Consider the following 18,946-nt stretch of genomic DNA (forward strand, 5'->3'; position numbering starts at 1 on the left):
GCAGAGGTTACAGTGAGCTGAGATTGCATCACTGCACTCCAGCCTGGGTGACAGAGCGAGACTCTGTCTCAAAACAAACAAAAAGACAAAAAAACAGGTGGATAATGAATTTCCATGAGTATAGAGAGATTTTCCAGTGGAACAAATGTAGCGATCAGCTATGTCTAAGTCTGTCTTAAAGTATAAATCACCTTGTGTAGGGTCTTATTCTATTCTTCTTATACTGGGGACTGTTTAGTTTCTCAGCAGGGATTGTGTGTGTATGTGTCTGTGTGCTACAGTTACTAAAAATTTCAGACTAGTTAGAAAAAATTGGCTTAGACATTTGTTCGCATGAAGTTGTACAGAAATTCCTGGGTTTAGTCTGATAATCAGCACATTTATTTATTTATTTATTTATTTATTTATTTATTTATTTATTTATTTATTTTGAGATGGAGTTTCGCTCTTGTAGCCCAGGCTGGAGTGCAATGGTGCAATCTTGGCTCACTGCAACCTCCACCTCCCGGGTTCAAGCGATTCTCCTGCCTCACCTTCCCGAGTAGCTGGGATTACAGGCATGCGCCACCACGCCCAGCTTTTTTTTTTTTTTTGGATTTTTATTAGAGACAGGGTTTCACCATGTTGGCTAGGCTGGTCTTGAACTCCTGACCACAGGTGATCCACTCATCTCAGCCTCCCAAAGTGCTGGGGTTACAGACATGAGCCACCGTGCTCGGCCAGCACATTGCATTTTAAGGGTGCTCTATATTAGTGGAATTTGCACTGAAGTTTTGACCAAAAGACGTTTAGTCTTCAGCCTTTCATTCCCCTAAGCTCTGGCCACAGCTGCAGCTGCAGCTGCATCTGGCGTACTCTTGAATGGACTGGAAGCCTGGCACGGTGGGGTGTAGGATTTCAACAGTGGTCTCAGTCCAGATTTTCCTGCTGTGGGCTGAGTGACATCAAGGAGATAGGGCCGTTCTTGATGTTTTTTCCCTTCCAGCTTTTATGTATTGCACTAATTTAAGATCAGAATTACTTTAAAAAAATAATCTTTAAAGGGAAAATTCTCTTCAATCCCACCACTCAGTACATATCAAGTATATTTTGCTTTTCCAAGCGCTTCCAGACCCCTGTCTGCATGTACACTTATAACATGGTTATAATTAGCGTGTGTCCCGACTTCATTTTATTCTGGTTTTTCTATAGTCTAAAATTAAGTTTGGGGTGAGCTGGTGTGACCTGAAGGGTTGAAAGATAATGTCGTAAGTATGGCTGTATCCTCAGCCCAATGCTGCATGAGGGAAATGCCCCAGAAGGGGAACCAAAGGGTTGTTCAAGTGCCAGACAGTTATTCTGGAGTTCGTTACCCCTCATTTTCTCAATCTTGTCCCAGTCTTGCTCTCCCTTCCCTTTCCCTTCCCTTCCCTTCCCTTGATGGAGTCTCACCCCATGGCCCAGGCTGGAGTGCCATAGCATGATCTCGGCTCACCGCAACCTCCGCCTCCCGGGTTCAACTGATTGTTCTGCCTCAGCCTCCCAAGTAGCTGGGATTGCAGGCATCCGCCACCACGCCCACCTAATTTTTGTATTTTTAGTAGAGATGGGATTTCACCATGTTGGCCAGGCTGGTCTCAAACTCCTAACCTCGTGATCTGCCCTCCTCGGCCTCCCAAAGTGCTAGGATTACAGGCGTGAGCCACCGTGCCTGGCCACCCTTTCTTTCTTTTGCCAAGTGCAATGGACTGAATGTTTTTGTCCCCCTACAGTCCATTTGTTGAAATCCTAACCCTGAAGGTTGAGGGTATCAGGAGGTGGGGCTTTTTGGAGGCACTTAGGTTGGAGGGTAGAGCTCTCATGAATGGGATGAGTGCCATTATGAATGAGGCCTGAGAAAGACTCCTTATCTCCTCTGTCATGTGAGGACACAGCTGGAAGACAGCCATTTATGAATGACCTCTCACCAGGTACTGCCAGTACCTTGATCTTGGCCTTCCTGGCCCCAGAACTGTGAGAAATACATTTCTACTGTTCATAAGCTACCCAGCCTATGATATTTTGTGATAGCAGCCCAGATGGAAGAAGATACCAAGATACTTTTAGCTCACTGACATGTCTTCTGTTGGGATTTGTCAGAAAGAGGATCTTCTCATTTGGCTGAGCTGATAGAGTGACTTTAAATTCTGCCCAGAGCCTTACATGAACATATTGTAAATCCCCTTCCTCGTTTTTTCACTCAGCCACAAAATACACATACCTCCCTCATGAAGGCGCCTCTACCTTTTCCCTTCCTCACTCTGTCTGCTCCCACCCCTTCCAAAAGACAGTGTTATTATGTTGATGCCTGAGCAGTGTAGCCTTTTCCCCACCCTGCCTCTGTCCTTTCTTCGTGGCTGTAGATAATAGGTGCCATGTTTCAGCCTCTGTTGGGGAACTGGCTTTACTAAGCTCCAGCGATGTGCCAGGGCTTTTTCATACATTCTCACCGTAACCCCCCCAGCCACACTATGCAATAGCGATTTGTTCCACTTTGCCCATGTGGAGGCTGCAGGTTGGAATTTAAGAATTGTGCCCAAGGACACAGACTCGGGAACAGTAGGATCCAGAGCTGGCTGACTTCAGATCCTGGCATTCTCCGTTGGACCATGCTTGCACGTGACCCTCTCTGACACCTCCCAGGTATTGTGATGGAAAGGTAAAAAATAAATACACTACTCTAGGCATATAACCGTGAGGTGGGGTAGAGACTTGAGAGTCCATGTCAGCTGGTTTCTTGGGGGTAACTGCTGGCAGAGTTAGCTCCTCCTAGGTGACTTTATTGCCTCATCAGATTCCTGTTTGATACTCTCGTGTGTGTGTGTGTGTGTGTGTGTGTGTGTAGGAAATATCCACCTACCTAGGGTCACAGTTTAGTGCCTAGGTCTTGGGCTCCCCCACGTCAGCAATGTTTTAAACCTTGGACTTTACCCAGCTCCTTTCCCCAGGTAGAATTCATCCGCTCAGAAAAAGTTTAGTGAACTGCTGCTATGTGCCAAACCCTGTGCTAAGGGCTGGATATTAAATCCAGAGAGACTGTTAAACAGGTTAAAGTTCTGTTTCTCAAACAAGAGTTTCTGAGTCTTTAGAGATACATACGAATTTTTAAAATTGTGTTTGTGAACAATAATCTTATTTTACTGGCTGAGTGCGGTGGCTCATGGCTGTAATCACAGCACTTCACCAGAGGCCAAGGTGGGCATATTGCTTGAGTTCAGGAGTTCGAGACCAGCTCTGGCAACATAGCGAGACCCAGTCTCTACAAAAAAATTTAAAAATTAGCCAGGCATGGTGGCATGCACCTGTGGTTCCAGCTACTTGGGAGGCTGAGGTGGGAGGATTGCTTGAGCCTGGGAGGTCAAGGCTGCAGTGAGCCATGATTGTGCCATTGCACTCCAGCCTAGGTGACAGACTCTGTCTCAAAAACCAGTTACAAAGAAAACTTCTTTTATAGCAATACTTTACAGCTGAAAGAGCAATAAAATCATTTTATTTTCTTAAATGTTACTCAAATGAGATCTCTGGATGTAGGGTGGGGATCTGGTGAGTTTTTTTTTTTTTCTTTAAAATGTGTCTATACATCACTCGTGAAAAATAAAAGGTTAAACTATTTTTTTCCTGCTGCAGAAACATATTTATATTTAAAAATACTTTTTGAATTAGCACCTAAATCAGTGAACTAACTCAAATCTTGAAATTTAGGGCACCAGGAGTATGTCAGGCTGATGGGGAAGATATTCCTGAGAAAGTAAACCTCGAGTATCTCTTACCACAGTGTGAAAATTGTGTTCTGCTCCTAGAGTCTGTGGACAGCCTGGACTGGTTTTCATCTTCTCTGTGGAACTTAACTAGCCAGCCAGTATGATCCCTTTGTCCTCTCAGCCCTCAGAGTGTTGTACACACCTCTGTTATTCCCTGTGTTGTCTGATGTTCAAATATAAGTCGCAAGTGATGTGTGTTCGGAAGAATCACTGGCCGAAGTTGCACTTGAGATCCCAGTTGTCACTGGAGTTGAATCTCTCTGTCCCCCAGCATCACTGAGTGCTTCCTATTGATGTGAAAATATTCTCTTTTTCTGGGGATAGGGCAGAAAAAGAAGTAGCATGCAGAAAGTTTCCAACAACCAACAAATCAGTCTAGTTAAGTACAGAAGAGACGCATATGAAACATGAAACATGCAGATGATATAAGGTCTCATTTTGCTTGACTGTTGGCTTTTTTTTTTTTGAGACGGAGTCTCGCTCTGTTGTCCAGGCTGGGGTGCAGTGGCGAAATCTCAGCTCACTGCAACCTCTACCTCCCAGGTTCAAGCAATTCTCCTGCCTCAGCCTCCTGAGTAGCTGGGATTACAGGTGCCTGCCACCACATCTGGCTAATTTTTTTGTATTTTTATTTTTCAGCCGGGTTTCACCATGTTGGCCAGCCTGGTCTCAAACTCCTGACCTCAGGTGATCTGCCCACCTTGGCCTCCCAAAGTGCTGGGATTACAGGCATGAGCCAACCGCACCCAGCCAGTTTTGTGTATCTTTCCTCTCCCCCTCTAGAGGGTGGACACTCATCATTTGTCTCCTCCCTGGAGCCAACTATATTACAGGCATTTTGTTTAGTGATGAACTCATATGAATTATACCAAAAGTACAGAGTATGGTCGGATCCAGAGCTGGCTTGCTTCAAATCTGTTAGACCATTCTTGCCTCTGTAGGATTATCTGCTTCTACCAGTTTATCAGGTAACTGCACATAATAAATGGCCAGTGATAAAAGTGGATATACAGCTGTAAAGCTAGGCTTCAGGACAGTAGGAAGGAGCACCGGTAGATTAGGCTCCTTCAGCCAGGTGCCAGGGAGGGACAAAGGACAAGAGATGGCTTAAATAAAATGCTGACACACCCAGGGTACTCCTGTTGAAGCTGTTGAGTGAAAGTGAGTGCTTCAGGGATTTGGTGCAGAACGCTTTTCTGACAGCTGCTCTACTGCCTTTTCCTGTGAAGGCAGCTTCCCACCTTCCCCCCCGATTGTCTGTAAGCTCTGGACTTGGCTGTCCTTAGAGGCGCAGTACCACTGGTGTGCGTTGTTTGGTGTGAACTGTGCTCCCCTGTCACATGGCAAAGTGATGCTTGCACATAGTGTGTGGATGCCGAGAGCTTCCTGAGCCAACCCTTTTCCAGCCAAACCTTTCCTAGCTCTGGGGGGCAGTTTCCTTCAAATGTGTGGGAACTCACTAGACAGGTCATCCAGGATGGCTTTGGGATCCTTCTTAAGGATAGGTGGAGCCTCTCTTCTTCTTTTTTTTTGTTTTTTTGTTTTTTTTCTTTGTTTGTTTGAGATGGAGTCTCGCTCCGTCGCCCAGGCTGGAGTGCAGTGGCGATCTTGGCTCACTGCAAGCTCCACCTCCTGGGTACACGCCATTCTCCTGCCTCAGCCTCCCAAGTAGCTGGGACTACAGGCGCCCGCCACCACCCCCAGCTATTTTTTTTTTGTATTTTAGTAGAGATGGGGTTTCATCATGTTAGCCAGGATGGTCTCAATCTCCTGACCTCATGATCTGCCTGCCTCGGCCTCCCAAAGTGCTGGGATTACAGGTGTGAACCACTGCGCCTGGCCTCTTTGTTTGTTTGTTTGTTTGTTTTGAGATGGAGTTTTGCTTTGTCGCCCAGGCTGGAGTGCAGTGGCATGATCCTGGCATGATCACAGCAACATCCGCCTCCTGGGTTCAAGTGATTCTCCTACCTCAGCCTCCCACATAGCTGGGATTACAGGCACGTGTTACCATGCCCAGCTAGTTTTTTTGTATTTTTAGTAGAGATGGAGTTTCACCATGTTGACCAGGCTGGTGTCGAACTCCTGACCTCGAGTGATCCGCCCACCTCATCCTCCCAAACTGCTGGGATTACAGGCATGAGCCACTGCACCTGGCTGGAGCCTCTCTTTTCACAAGGGAAAGCTCTGGACTTCTAGCATTGTCCTGGAAGGTGAGCTTCCTGCTGACAGTACAGTCTCAGGATTGGCACCTTCTGTTTTCTGTGATTTGGCTTCAAGGATGTGGTGTCCCATCACAGCTCTACCATGTGTGTTAGCTGTGTGGCCTTGGATGAGTTACTTATTTTCACTGAATGTGTTTACTATGGTCGAATGTTTATGTGCCCCCTAATTCATATGTTGAAATCCTAACCCTCAAGGTGGTGGTATTGGGAAGTGGGGCCTTTTGGGAGGTGATTAGGTCATCAAGTCATCATCAAATTAGAGCCCTCATGAATGGGATTAGTGCCTTCATAAAAGAGGCCCAAGAGAGCTCATTTGCCCCTTCTACCATGTAAGGACGCAGTCAGAAGACACCATCTGTGAACCAGAAAGTGACTGTTGACACTCAACTCGCCGGGGCCTTGATCTTGGACTTGCCAGCCTCCAGAATAAATTTCTGTTATTTATAAGCCACCTAGTTTATAGTGTTACGGCAGCTTGAACAGACTAAGGTGGTGTTTTTCTGTCAATTGAGAAGAATAACACTCAGATTTGTTGCCGGACTAGAATGGAAGAATGCATATAGAGGCACTGACATAATGCCTGGCAGGTGGCACACAGCAAGTGACGTAGTGAACGGTGTCACCAGGATTTTGAGAATGGCAGAGGGTGAGCATTGGGGTGGATGGTGGTGTATCCTCACATGTATCCCCTCTGGTTCCTTCTCTCAGTTGGAGATTCCAGGGAGGTGTAGGTAGCGCTGTGTACCAGCTTTCCGTAGTCCTGGGGTTGTGTCAGGCAGTCAAGAAACACTTGGAAATAGATGTGATCTTGGCTGAATCTGTTAATGGATTTGCTGACTCTTACCCTTACTATATAGAAAGCCATTTACATGTTGACCAAATTGTAAAGAGCTCACTGTTGATGGCTGATGAAAGTCAGCCAGCCTTCCTTACCTGAAGGGGATAGGTGAGGGACTTCGGGCCTGGAACGAGGATCAGCTCCAGGCTGCCCGAGGCTAGGTTTTCTTAAGAAGGGAAAGGGGTCATGTCAAAGGCTCCTGCAGGATCTGGCCAGTCCTTCCTACACTCTGCTTGGGTCCTGTTGTTGAGCATCTGTCTGCCTTGACCTGAGGAAGCAAGGCCCTGCCGAGAGGCAATGAGCCTGGGGACCATAATTAGGTGATTTCATGTAAAATGCTCTTCAGTTATTTCTTGGGAGGCTGAAGATAGAAAAATATGCGAGCCTCCAGAAGTCCTGAAGCCATCTCTAGATTATCACCCCGAGGAACAGCTAGTTTTCCTTCCTTGAATTTTTGTTTATCTGTGTAATAGACTTGCTTGTTAGTTGTTGCCAGGCCCCAAGGTTTCTGTGGGTGTGTGTGATGAGGAGGAGGAAAACCCCATCGAAAATGCTTAAAGGATTTTGCTGATAAATTTTCTACTAGAAGTGAGTTTCCTAAATCTTCCCGGACAAATAATTACAACTCATTAAGAAATAACTTAATTTTTCTGGTTTTCTCTGAACACTAGTGTGTTGCCAGTTTAGAAAAGGGGAAGGGGAGTTGGAGGCAAGAGCTGACCTTTCTAAGAACTTTCTATTATACTTGCTAAGCATTTTAAATACGCATTTAGGCTAACAACTATAAAAACAGGTGACTTTGGCCGGGCATGGTGGCTCATGCCTGTAATCCCAGCACTTTGGGAGGCTGAGGCGGGCGGTTCACTTAAGGTCAGGAGTTTGAGACCAGCGTGAACAACATGGTGAAATTCCATCTCTACTAAAAATACAAAAATTAGCCAGGCGTGGTGGCATGTGCCTGTAATCCCACCTACCCAGGAGGCTGAGGCACAAGAATCGCTTAAACCTGGGAGGTGGAGGTTGCAGTGAGCCAAGATCATGCCACTGCACTCCAGCCTGGGAGACAGAGCGAGACTGTCTCAAGAAAAAAAAAAAAAAAAAAAAAAAAAAAAGAAGAAAGGTGACTTTAAGTTAGCTTTTGTGAATCTTGATTTTTGTCTGTTTCAAATTGGAGAAATGAATACTTCCCCTCAATCAATTTTCAGTACCTTTGTGAGGGGACATACACTGTTGGGGAGTCCACACACTTAACATCTGTCCTCCTAGGAGGTTTTTTTTAAAAAAACAGTTTTATTGAGATTACATTATTACACATTTCATGCATTTAAAATTTACAATAAATAGTTTTTAAGTAAATTCAAGCAGATCTGTAGACATCACATTATCTACTTTTAGAACATTTTAATCACCCCTAAAAGAAACCCTCCATCCATTAGCAGTCACTCCTCACTTCCCCTACAAACTCCTCAGCCCCTGTCAACCACTCTTCGATTTGCTATCTCTATAAATTTCCTTTTCTGGACACTTCATGTAAATGAAATCTATGTGGTCTTTTGTGACTGGCTTCTTTCACTTAGCATATTTTCAGTGTTCATACACATGTGACATCTGTCACTACTTCGTTTCTTTTTATCACCAAATGGTAGTCCAATGTTATCTGTTCACCAGGTGATCGATATTGGGGTTGTTTTCACATTTTCGCTATCGTAAATAATACTGCTACGAACATTCATGTACGAGATTTGTGTGGACATAATGTTTTCGTTTCTCTTGGGTATATACCTAAGAGTGGAATTGCTGGGTCATATGGTAATTCCATGTTTAACATTTTGAAGAACTGCTAAACTTTTCCAACGTTACTGCACAATTTTACATTCCTACCAACAATGCATGAGGGTTTCAGTTTCTGTACATCCTCACCAACACTTGTTGTTATGTCCTTTTAAAAAATTATAGCCAATCTAGTGTGTATCAAGTGGTATCTCACTGTGGTTTTGGTTTGCATTTCCCTGATGACTAATGATGTTGCACATCTTTTCCTGGGTTTGTTGTCCATTTTTGTATATCTTCTTTGGAGAAACATCTATTCAGATCTTTAGCCTGTTACTCAGTTGGATTATCTGCTTATTATTGAATTGTTAAAGGGTTTGATTTGGATACTTTTTTTTTTTTTTTTTTTTCAGACAGATTCTCATTCTGTCGCCCAGGCTGGAATGCAGGGGTGCAATTTCAGCTCACTGCAACCTCCTCCTCCCAGGTTCGAGCAATTCTCCAGCCTCAGCCTCCCGAGTAGCTGGGATTACAGGCATGCACCACCATGCCTGCTAATTTTTGTATTTTTAGTACATGGCCAACATGGTGAAACCCCGTCTCTACTAAAAAAAAATAAATAAAAAATTAGCCGGTTGCAGTGGCACGTGCCTGTAATCCCAGCTACTCGGGAGGCTGACATAGGAGAATCACTTGAACCTAGGAGGCGGAGGTTGCAGTGAGCCAGATCACGCCACTGCACTCCAGCCTGGATGACAGTGAGACTCCATCTCAAACAAACAAACAAAAACTTAAAATTTTATTAAGGGCTTTATTTCTTTGCATGTCAATTTCTCATTGTTCCAGCACCATTTATGAAAAAGATGGGAGAAATTTTCTGCAAATAATATATATGATAAGGGATTTGCATGCAGGAGGGAAAAAAAAAAGTCCTACAACTTGAAAGTAAAAATTACACTTTGGGAGGCCGAGGCGGGTGGATCACCTGAGGTCAGGAGTTCGAGACCAGCCTGACCAACATGGTGAAACCCTGTCTTTACTAAATACAAAAAATTAGTCGGGCGTGGTACTGCATGCCTGTAATCCTGTCTACTTGGGAGGCTGAGGCGGGAAAATCGCTTGAACCCAGGAGGCAGAGGTTCCAGTGAGCTGAGATCACACCACTGCACTCCAGCCTGGGCAACAAAGTGAGACTCCATCTCAAAAAAAAAAAAAATTAAAATTAAAATAAAAAAAATTATTATGTAATCTAGGGGTAGAAAGAATAGGAAAGGCCGGGCATGGTGGCTGACACCTATAATCCAAACACTTTGGGAGGCCATGGTGGGAAGATTGCTTGAGCCCAGGAGTTTGAGACCGACCTGGGCAACATAGTGAGACCCTGTCTCTACTAAAAATACCAAAAATTAGCTGGGCAGGGTGGCACATGCCTGTAGCCCCAGCTACCCAGGAAGCTGAGATGGGAGAATCACCTGAGCCTGAGAGATGATGCAGTGAGCCAAGATCACGCCACTGTACTCTAGCCTGGGCAATAAGAGTGAGACCCTGTGTCAAAAAAAAAAAAAAAAAAAAAAAGAAAAAGAAAAGCAAAAGAAAGGAAAAGTCATTGTAAATTAGTGAAAAACATTTTTTGTTTTTGTTTTTTTCTTTTTGAGACGGAATTTTGTTTTTGTTGCCCAGGCTGGAGTGTAATGGCGTGATCTCTGCTTACTGCAACCTCTGCCTCCTGGGTTCACGCAATTCTTCTGCCTCAGCCTCCCTAGTAGCTGGGATTACAGGTGCCCGCCACCATGCGCAGGAAATTTTTGTATTTTTAGTAGAGACGGGGTTTCATGGTGTTGGCCAGGCTGGTCTCTAACTCCTGACCTCAGGTGATCTGACTGTCTCAGCCTCCCAAAGTGCCAAAGTGCTGGGATTACAGGCATGAGCCATTGCACCCAGCCAGTTTTGTTTTTTTTTTTTTTTTTTTTTTAGTATTTTAAAGCAGTGTATTTCTTTCAACTGTATGTGTTTCAATTAGCCAAAATACAAACAAAACCAAACCAGCAAAATAACCAATAAGTCTTTATCATGAGATTTATTCAACATTAAGTTATGCCACTTCTTATAAGCTCAATTAATAAGAACTTACTACATCTACAAATTACAAGTTGCTGAAGGTTAACATAGTGAAATCAGCCACAAATGTTAAAAATCAAGGAAAAGTTTATTTAGTCAACAGTCATTCAATAAACAAACATGTAATGAGCACTTGCTGTGGGCGAGGCTGGTCATGGATGGAGCCAAGAAAAGAGATCTCTTATCTTCCCAGGGCCTTTTAAATGAACCAGTATTTATAAACATTCCAATACATTGCCTGAGAAAACAATTAATATTGCTATTATCATAACTTAGATGCTGAGATGTGAAAACTTGAGTCACTGGAAACCAATACTTGTTAATATGTCTTTTATTTATTTATTTTTTTGAGACGGAGTCTCGCTCTGTCGCCCAGGCTGGAGTGCAGTGGCACGATCTCGGCTCACTGCAAGCTCCGCCTCCTGGGTTCACGCCATTCTCCTGCCTCAGCCTCCCGAGTAGCTGGGACTACAGGTGCCCAGCTAATTTTTTTGTATTTTTAGTAGGGATTACAGGCGTGAGCCACTGCGCCCGGCCAATATGTCTTTTTTAAAAATTAGTAGTAGATGGTGAATATTATTGGAAAGGTACAGATACAGAATTCTGGGCACAATTACATCGAATAAGGCTGAGGTTATAATTAAGCATTAGGAAAAAAGTAGCACATCTAAATGTTGCTGCTTGTGTTTCAAATTCGCCTATAAAATTATGGAAGTGAGTCTGCTTTTACCAGAAGGAGTGAATTTGTGTGTGTGTGTGTGTGTTTTGTTCTTTTGTTTTTTGGAGACAGAGTCTTGCTCTGTCGCCCAGGCCGGAGTGCAGTGGCCCAATCTTAGCCCACTGCAACCTCCCTCTCCTGGGTTCAAGCAATTCTCCTACCTCAGCCTCTGGAGTAGCTGGGATTACAGGCACTCGCCACCACGCCCGGCTAATTTTTTGTTGTTTTTTTTTTTCTTTCTTAGTAGAGAGGAGGTTTCACCATGTTGGCCAGGCTGGTCTCAAACTCCTGGCCTCAGGTGATCCACCGCCCTCCTCAGCCTCCCAAAGTGCTGGGATTACAGGCGTGAGCCACCGCACCTGGCCAAATTTGTGTTTTGATCAGTGTCCCTTTCTTCTTTTTTAGTGGTTGAAGCAATGCATAGCAAACCTTTCTACTGCCTTGCAGGTGTTCTAGTTTAAGCTGAAGTGGTTTGATAGTCTCTTTTTCCCCTTCTCTACCTGCAACCCGAGGATGCTGGGGTTGCTTTTCTTCCTCTTCTAAGCCAGTTAGTGTAATCTTCCTCCATGTTCTTGGCCTGCATTTTTCCCCTCTGGGGTGGAGTTCAGTTTACCACTGGAAGATGTTCGCATTTTCCAACCCAGCAGACCCCTGGTCAAACATTAAATATAGCTTCATGCTAGCTCTGTGTATCTTCTTGGTCAGGAAAGTATTTTCTCACTACAGAGTTAACCTTCCCGCTAAGAACTTCCCAGAGTAAGAGTGGATTTATTCAGGTATTGGGTACCTTCTGAGGATGTGGATTTCTGTCAACACTGATTTATAACTTTTCATTTTGAAAGGCCTGAAACAACCCATTCAGAGCCTGGAGGCCATGGCTCATGTGCTAGAAGCTGATAACTTTTGTTATTGGACTTTGGACGGGTAGGAAGTTTGCTTATTGTTATCATCTTTCCTTGGTAGAGTGCACTTACACATCACTATTTTATATCAGCTCCCCTCCCCCATTCTTGCCTAACTTCAGTGGTGGTTCTTGGTTTTTAAGTGTGTGTATGTGTTGCTAAGAGTGAAATTGAGGTTATTTTATTTTTATTATTATTTTTTTGAGACAGAGTCTCGCTCTGTCGCCCAGGCTGGAGTGCAGTGGCACCGTCTCGGCTCACTGCAAGCTCCGCCTCCCGGGTTCATGTCATTCTCCCGCCTCAGCCTCCCGAGTAGCTGGGACTACAGGTGCGTGCCACCACGCCTGGCTAATTTTTTTTTTTTGTATTTTTAGTAGAGATGGGGTTTCACCATGTTAGCCAGAATGGGCTCAATCTCCATTGATTACAGGGATTACAGGCGTGAGCCACCACGCCCAGCCTTATTTTATTTTTTTGAGATGGAGTCTCACTCTGTCACCCAGGCTGGAGTGGAGTGGTGTGTTCTGGGCTCACTGCAACTTCTGCCTCCAAGGTTCAAGCTATTCTCCAGCCTCAGACTCCCAAGTAGCCGGGATTACAGGTACATGCCATCACGCCCAGTTAATTTTTGTATTTTTAGTAGAGATGGGGTTTTACTATGTTGGCCAAGTTGGTCCAAACTCCTGAACTCAAGTGACAACCCGCCTTGGCCTCCCAAAGTGCTGGGATTACTGGCATGAGCCACCACACCTGGCCTGAAATTGAAGTAATTTTAACTGAGATACCGCACAAGTAAAATATACTTCATGTTACCGATGTCCAAATGTTCGTTGGTTTTTGTTGTTGTTGTTGTTGTTTTTTTGAGATGGGGTCTCACCCTGTTGCAGAGGCTGGAGTGCAGTGGTAACCCTGACATCCCCAGGCTCAGGTGATCCTCCCACCTCAGTTTTTGTATTTTTGGTAGAGACGGGGTTTCGCCATGTTACCCAGACTAGTCTTGAACTCCTGGGCTCAAGCAATCAGCCCGTCTCAACCTCCCATAGTGTGAGGATTACAGGTGTCAGCCACCATGCACGGCCTTAGTTTGGTTTTTATCAATGATGTAGGAAATCTATTAAGAGACTATTTATAGCCGGGTGCAGTGGCTCACCCCTGTAATCCTCGCACTTTGGGAAGCTGAGGCGGGCAGATCATCTGAGGTCAGGAGTTCCAGACCAGCCTGGCCAACATGGTGAAACCCCATCTCTACTAAAAATACAAAAATTAGCCGGGCATGGTGGCACGTGCCTGTAGTCCCAGCTGGTTGGGAGGATAAGGCAGGAGAATAGCTTGAACCCAGCAGGCGGAAGTTCCAGTGGGCCAAAAGTGTGCCACTGCACTCCAGCAAGACTCTGTCTCAAAAAAAAGAAAAAACAAAAGAGACTACTTACAATATCTAGAATAGAATATTTGAACATATTTTCCACCTTTGGATGGGCTCATATCCAATAAGAATTAGATTAAATGTTATGTCTAAACTTTGAAAGTTGTACTATCCATCTAATTCTGGGTAGAATGCTTGGTTAGTCCAAGCTGATAATCGAGAACTGAGAAAAGATCAACACAAAGGGATTTGTCTTGTTATAGTGGATGATTGTTTTGTTGACAGTTTGGTTATGATGACTTCTTAATGTTTTAAGTGGCCGTACTCCTTACCTGTCTTTGTGCAGGGTGCCATAATAAAATACTGCATGGCTGAAATGATAGACATTTATTTTCTCGCAGTTCTGGAGGCTGGAAAGACGAAAGTACCAGCAGCATGGTTGGTTTCTGGTGAGGGCTCTCTTCCTGGGTTGTAGATGGCTGTCTTCTCACTGTGTCTTCACATGGCAGGGAAAGCAAGGAAGCAAGCTGTCTGGCATCTCTTCTTATAAGGGTACTAATCCCTTCATGGGGTCCCTTCCTTGACCTCACTGAAACCTAATTACCTGTCAAAGATCTTATCTCCAAATACTATCACATTGGGGATTAGGGCTCTAACATGTGTATTTTGAGAGGGGACACAGTTCATAGTATTAGTCATAAATGACATAAAAGCTCTGGTTAATACACCCGTCTGGGTTATTGTGCCTTTCCTTCAAGAGACCCACTAATAGCTACATGTAGTGGATTATCAGGCCGAATTCATCCATCTATTTCCCATGAAATACAGATGAGAGAGGACACTGTGAAATACAATATTTTCTACGTTTAATGTTTCATGCCTTATGAAGAAAGTCTTGCTATTTTAGTTGGATTTTATTCCTTAATCCCCACCCCCACTCCCAATTACGTGAAGGCATAAGAAAAGGATCTCCCAATTAAATGAAGGCATAAGAAAAGGATCAGGTGGCTGGGCCCGGTGGCTCATGCCTGTAATCCCAGCACTTTGGGAGGCCAAGGCGGGCAGATTACGAGATCAGGAGTTCGAGACCAGCCTGGCCAATATGGTGAAACCCCGTCTCTACTAAAAATACAAAAATTAGCCAGGCTTGGTGGTGGATGCCTGTAATCCCAGCTACTCAGGAGGCTGAGGCAGGAGAATTGCTTGAACCCGGGAGGCGGAGGCTTCAGTGAGCCAAGATCCTGCCATTGCACTCTAGCCTGGGCGACAGAGCCAGACTCCGTCTCAAAAAAAAAAAAAAAAAAGGATCAGGTAGTAAATAGAATTGAATAACATCTTTATCCATGTTGGAGATTTTATGTATGTTTAAAATGCACAAAGATAGTCTACATTTCCCTCTATTTTCTTTTATTTTGGTTTGATCCTTTTTTTGTTTGAAATTTAAGCAAGGCCCCGCCCCCGCTCCCCATGAGCGCAGCTCCAAGCTCCGGGCTCCTCCAAGGCAGCGCCACTGGTCGTCTCCCTTTAGCTGCCATCAGCCGCCATCATGATTATCTACTGGGACCTCGTCAGCCGTGATCAGGTGTGTTCACGAGATCCGGGAGATCCCAGACTGGCTGTGCGTGGAAGTGGAGGCGAAGATGGTCTGTAGGAGAGAGGGTAACACTGATGACTCGCTCATTGGTGGAAATGCCTCCGCTGAAGGCCCCGAGGGCGAGGGCACGGAAAGCACAGTAATGGCTGGTGTTGATACTGTCATGAACCGTCACTTTCAGGAAACTAGCTTCACCAGAGAAGCCTACAAGAAATACATCAAAGGTTACGTGATATCAATCAAAGACAAACTTGAAGAACAGAGACCAGAAAGAGTAAAACCTTTTATGAGAGGACCTGCAGAACATGTCAAGCACATCCTTAGTAATTTCTAAAACGACCAGTTCTGGCCGGGCGTGGTGGCTCACGCCTATAATCCCAGCACTTTGGGAGGCTGAGGCGGGAGGATCACTTGAGCTCAGGAGTTTGAGACCAGCCTTGGCAACATAGTGAGACCCTGTCCCTACCAAAAATACAGAAAATTAGCTGGCTGTGGTTGGTGCACACCTGTAATCCCAGCTACTCGGGAGGCCGAGGTGGGAGAATTGCTGAACCCGGGAGGCGGAGGCTGCAATGAGCTGAGATTACTGCACTCCAGCCTGGGTAACAGAGCAAGACTCTGTCTCAAAACAAACAAAAAGCTACCAGTTCTTTCTGTATTGGGGAAAGCATGAATCCAGGTGGCATGGTTGCTTTACTGGACTACTGGGAGGATGGTGTGACTCCATATGTGATTTTCTTTGAGGATGATTTAGAAATGGGAAAATGTTAACAAATTTGGTAATTGCTTTGGATGTATCACCTGTCATCGTAACTGGCTGCAGCTTGTCATCCACACAACAACAGGACTTAAGAAAATGGGAATGATGTCATCTTGAGCTCTTCATTTATTTTGACCATGCTTTATTTGGAATGGAGGCATTGTTTTAAGAAAAGCACGTCATGTAGTTTGTCTAAAAATAAAATGCATTTAAACGCAAAAAATCTAAGCAAAAGAGATCATAAGGGCATTAATTTGGGGAGCAGGGACATGTGGTTAAGATGCTTTTTGATAACAGTTTGAATTTTCTATGCTGATTAAAAAAAGAGAAGAATATTTTCTTTTACCCCATACAGTAGAATATAAACCCCATACATAATAAGCAAGAGCTACAAAAAGGTTTTTGGCCAACATTAATATACACGAAATACTATATTTAGTATACTAAAAGGATAACAATTCAGTTTACTACTAATAATACAGTGATATACATGAAATAGTCATGTATAGCTCTAATATTCACATATATAATTAAAATCACATTTAAAATTTAAATGACATTAATTTTGAATATTCCTTTTCCCACTCATACAGTTTATGAAGCAAATTTATTCAAATAATCAGAGCCAAATTTTGAGTCAGCTGAGTCAGTTTTAAGGGTGTATTGCTTTCCATCTTTATTATTTGAAAGACTGTAATATTTATATTCATGTATGGTGCTGTCACTGGACATTTTATCCAAGACCACAAGTATTCATATGACCCTGCCACAGTTCCTCCATACCTTCATCCCTTCATCCTATAATTGAAAATAGCTTACGTTTATGGATGCGTTTACTACGTGACAAATACTGTCATCGGTGCCTTACATGTATTAACTCGTTTGTGCAGAGAAATCTGTGAGATTGATACCTTATCTCACTTTATTCAGGGAACTAAGGTTCAGAAAGGTCAAATAACTTACCTATGCGCTCAAAGTCACATAGTTCATGAAAGGCAGAGCCAAGATTCAAACCCAGCTGTGGAGCTCCAGAGTTCCTGCATTTTTTTTTTTTTTTGGAGACTTAGTCTTGCTCTGTCGCCCAGGCTGGAGTACAATGGTGCGACCTGGCCTCACTGCAACCTCTGCCTCCTAGGTTCAAGCGATTCTCATGACTCAGCCTCCCAAAGCATCTGGGATTACAGATGCCCCACCACCATGCCTGGCTAATTTTTATTTTTTCTTTTCCTTTCTTTTTTTTTTTTGAGACAGAGTCTCACTCTGTCAACTGGGCTGGAGTGCAGTTGTGCAAACTCCGCCTCCTGGGTTCAAGCGATTCTCTTGCCTCAGCCTCCTGAGTAGCTGGGATTACAGGCACCCACCACTACCCCAAACTAATTTTTTTGTATTTTTAGTAGAGATGGGGTTTCACCATGTTGGCCAGCCTAGTCTTGGACTCCTGACCTTGTAATTCACCCACCTCGGCCTCCCAACGTGTTGGGATTACAAGCATGAGCTACCACACCCAGCCTTTTTTTTTTGTATTTTTAGTAGAGACGGGGTTTCACCATGTTGGCCAGGCTGGTCTCGAACTCCTGACCTCAAGCTATCCATCTGCCTCAGGTTCCCAAAGTGCCGGGATTACAGGCATGAGCCACCACGCCCAGTCAGCTCCTGCTTTTAACCGCCATGCTACTCTGCTACAAGAAAATATAGCACTTAAAATGGTGAGATTATCTCCCCTAGGCATAATTGTTAAATTTAATATTAAATTGATTTCCCCCCTTTATTTTAAACCAGTTCTGTTTAAGCATCTAAAATTCCCATTGATATGAGATAATTGTGTCTTCTCCCAATAGTAATTTGTCATCCAAATTAATATAATTGAAAGAGGTTCATAATATAATTTGTACAGACTCAAATATGTAACAACTTCCTCTTTTATAATAATGTTAGAGAAGAGAAAATATAACCTTATATTTTGACATATATGGTATGTAAGCCAAATCAATTTGTGATGATTTGATGGGATAGTTACACTATTTCTGAAACAACTGCTGGTCACTAGGCACTGTACTAGGCTGTTGACATATTACCTATTTTCTCTGAAACTCTATAAGGAAAGTAGCATTGTTCTAATTTTGTAAATGAATCAATTCAGGCTCAGATAATATGAGAAACTTGTCCAGCACAATACAGAGCCTGGGGCAGTAGAGTTGAGACTCGCCCTTTGTGGAGCCATCGCTAAAGCTTCTGTTCTGTGGATGCCACCATGTGGCTTCACTGGGCATACAGAACTGGGTTTAGAAGCCCCTGACTTGGAGCACGTGGCCACTGCATCGCCCCTGTCAGCTGGCTCCTACAGTCCTTCCCGCTTCCTTTCGTTTCTCTGTTTTCTTGCCGAGTCCGGCAGGACTTTTGACTGCAAACAACAGAAATTCCTGTAGCTAGTTTAAGCAGAAAGGGATGTGTTAACGGTTGTTGGTTAGGTGGTTCACGGAAGTTCTGGGAAGAACCAAGAATCAGGCTTGGATGTGATGGAGCCAGGAAAAGAGTCAAACCATACCATGGGTCTGTTCTAGCAGAAAAATCATGCTGCCTCCGCTGGCTGCTGAGTCCCCAGGAGCTGAGGGAATGAATGCCAGGACTGCGCTTCTCTTCTGCCATGCTCCTCAGAAGGCCTGGATCACAATGGGTGACCCTTGCCGCCTCTGTCACTCACACTGCATCCAGGTTATACTGGGATGCTTCTGATTGGTAGAAATAAGCTCACATGCCTGCAACTCTGGCTGCAATGGGGTATGGTTGTTTCACATTTTCTGCTAAATGGAGATTGAGTGAATCAGTCTACAGTGTCTGCCGTACTTAATCCACCCTGGTCCCGGCCCCAGCCCCAGCCCCAG

At 44.2% G+C, this 18,946-nt stretch overlaps 1 protein-coding gene and 1 pseudogene across 6 annotated transcripts in view; both read left to right on the plus strand.

Moving 5' to 3' along the window:
• PDZD2 (PDZ domain containing 2) overlaps nt 1-18,946 on the plus strand; it is a 472,513-nt gene that overhangs the window by 253,803 nt on the left and 199,764 nt on the right. The gene's annotated exons all lie outside the window — the stretch shown is intronic.
• On the plus strand, nt 13,716-17,264 carry LOC101129777 (translationally-controlled tumor protein-like; annotated as a pseudogene).

Source organism: Gorilla gorilla, chromosome 19 (assembly GCF_029281585.2).
Source record: "Gorilla gorilla gorilla isolate KB3781 chromosome 19, NHGRI_mGorGor1-v2.1_pri, whole genome shotgun sequence".
Classification (NCBI taxonomy): domain Eukaryota; kingdom Metazoa; phylum Chordata; class Mammalia; order Primates; family Hominidae; genus Gorilla; species Gorilla gorilla.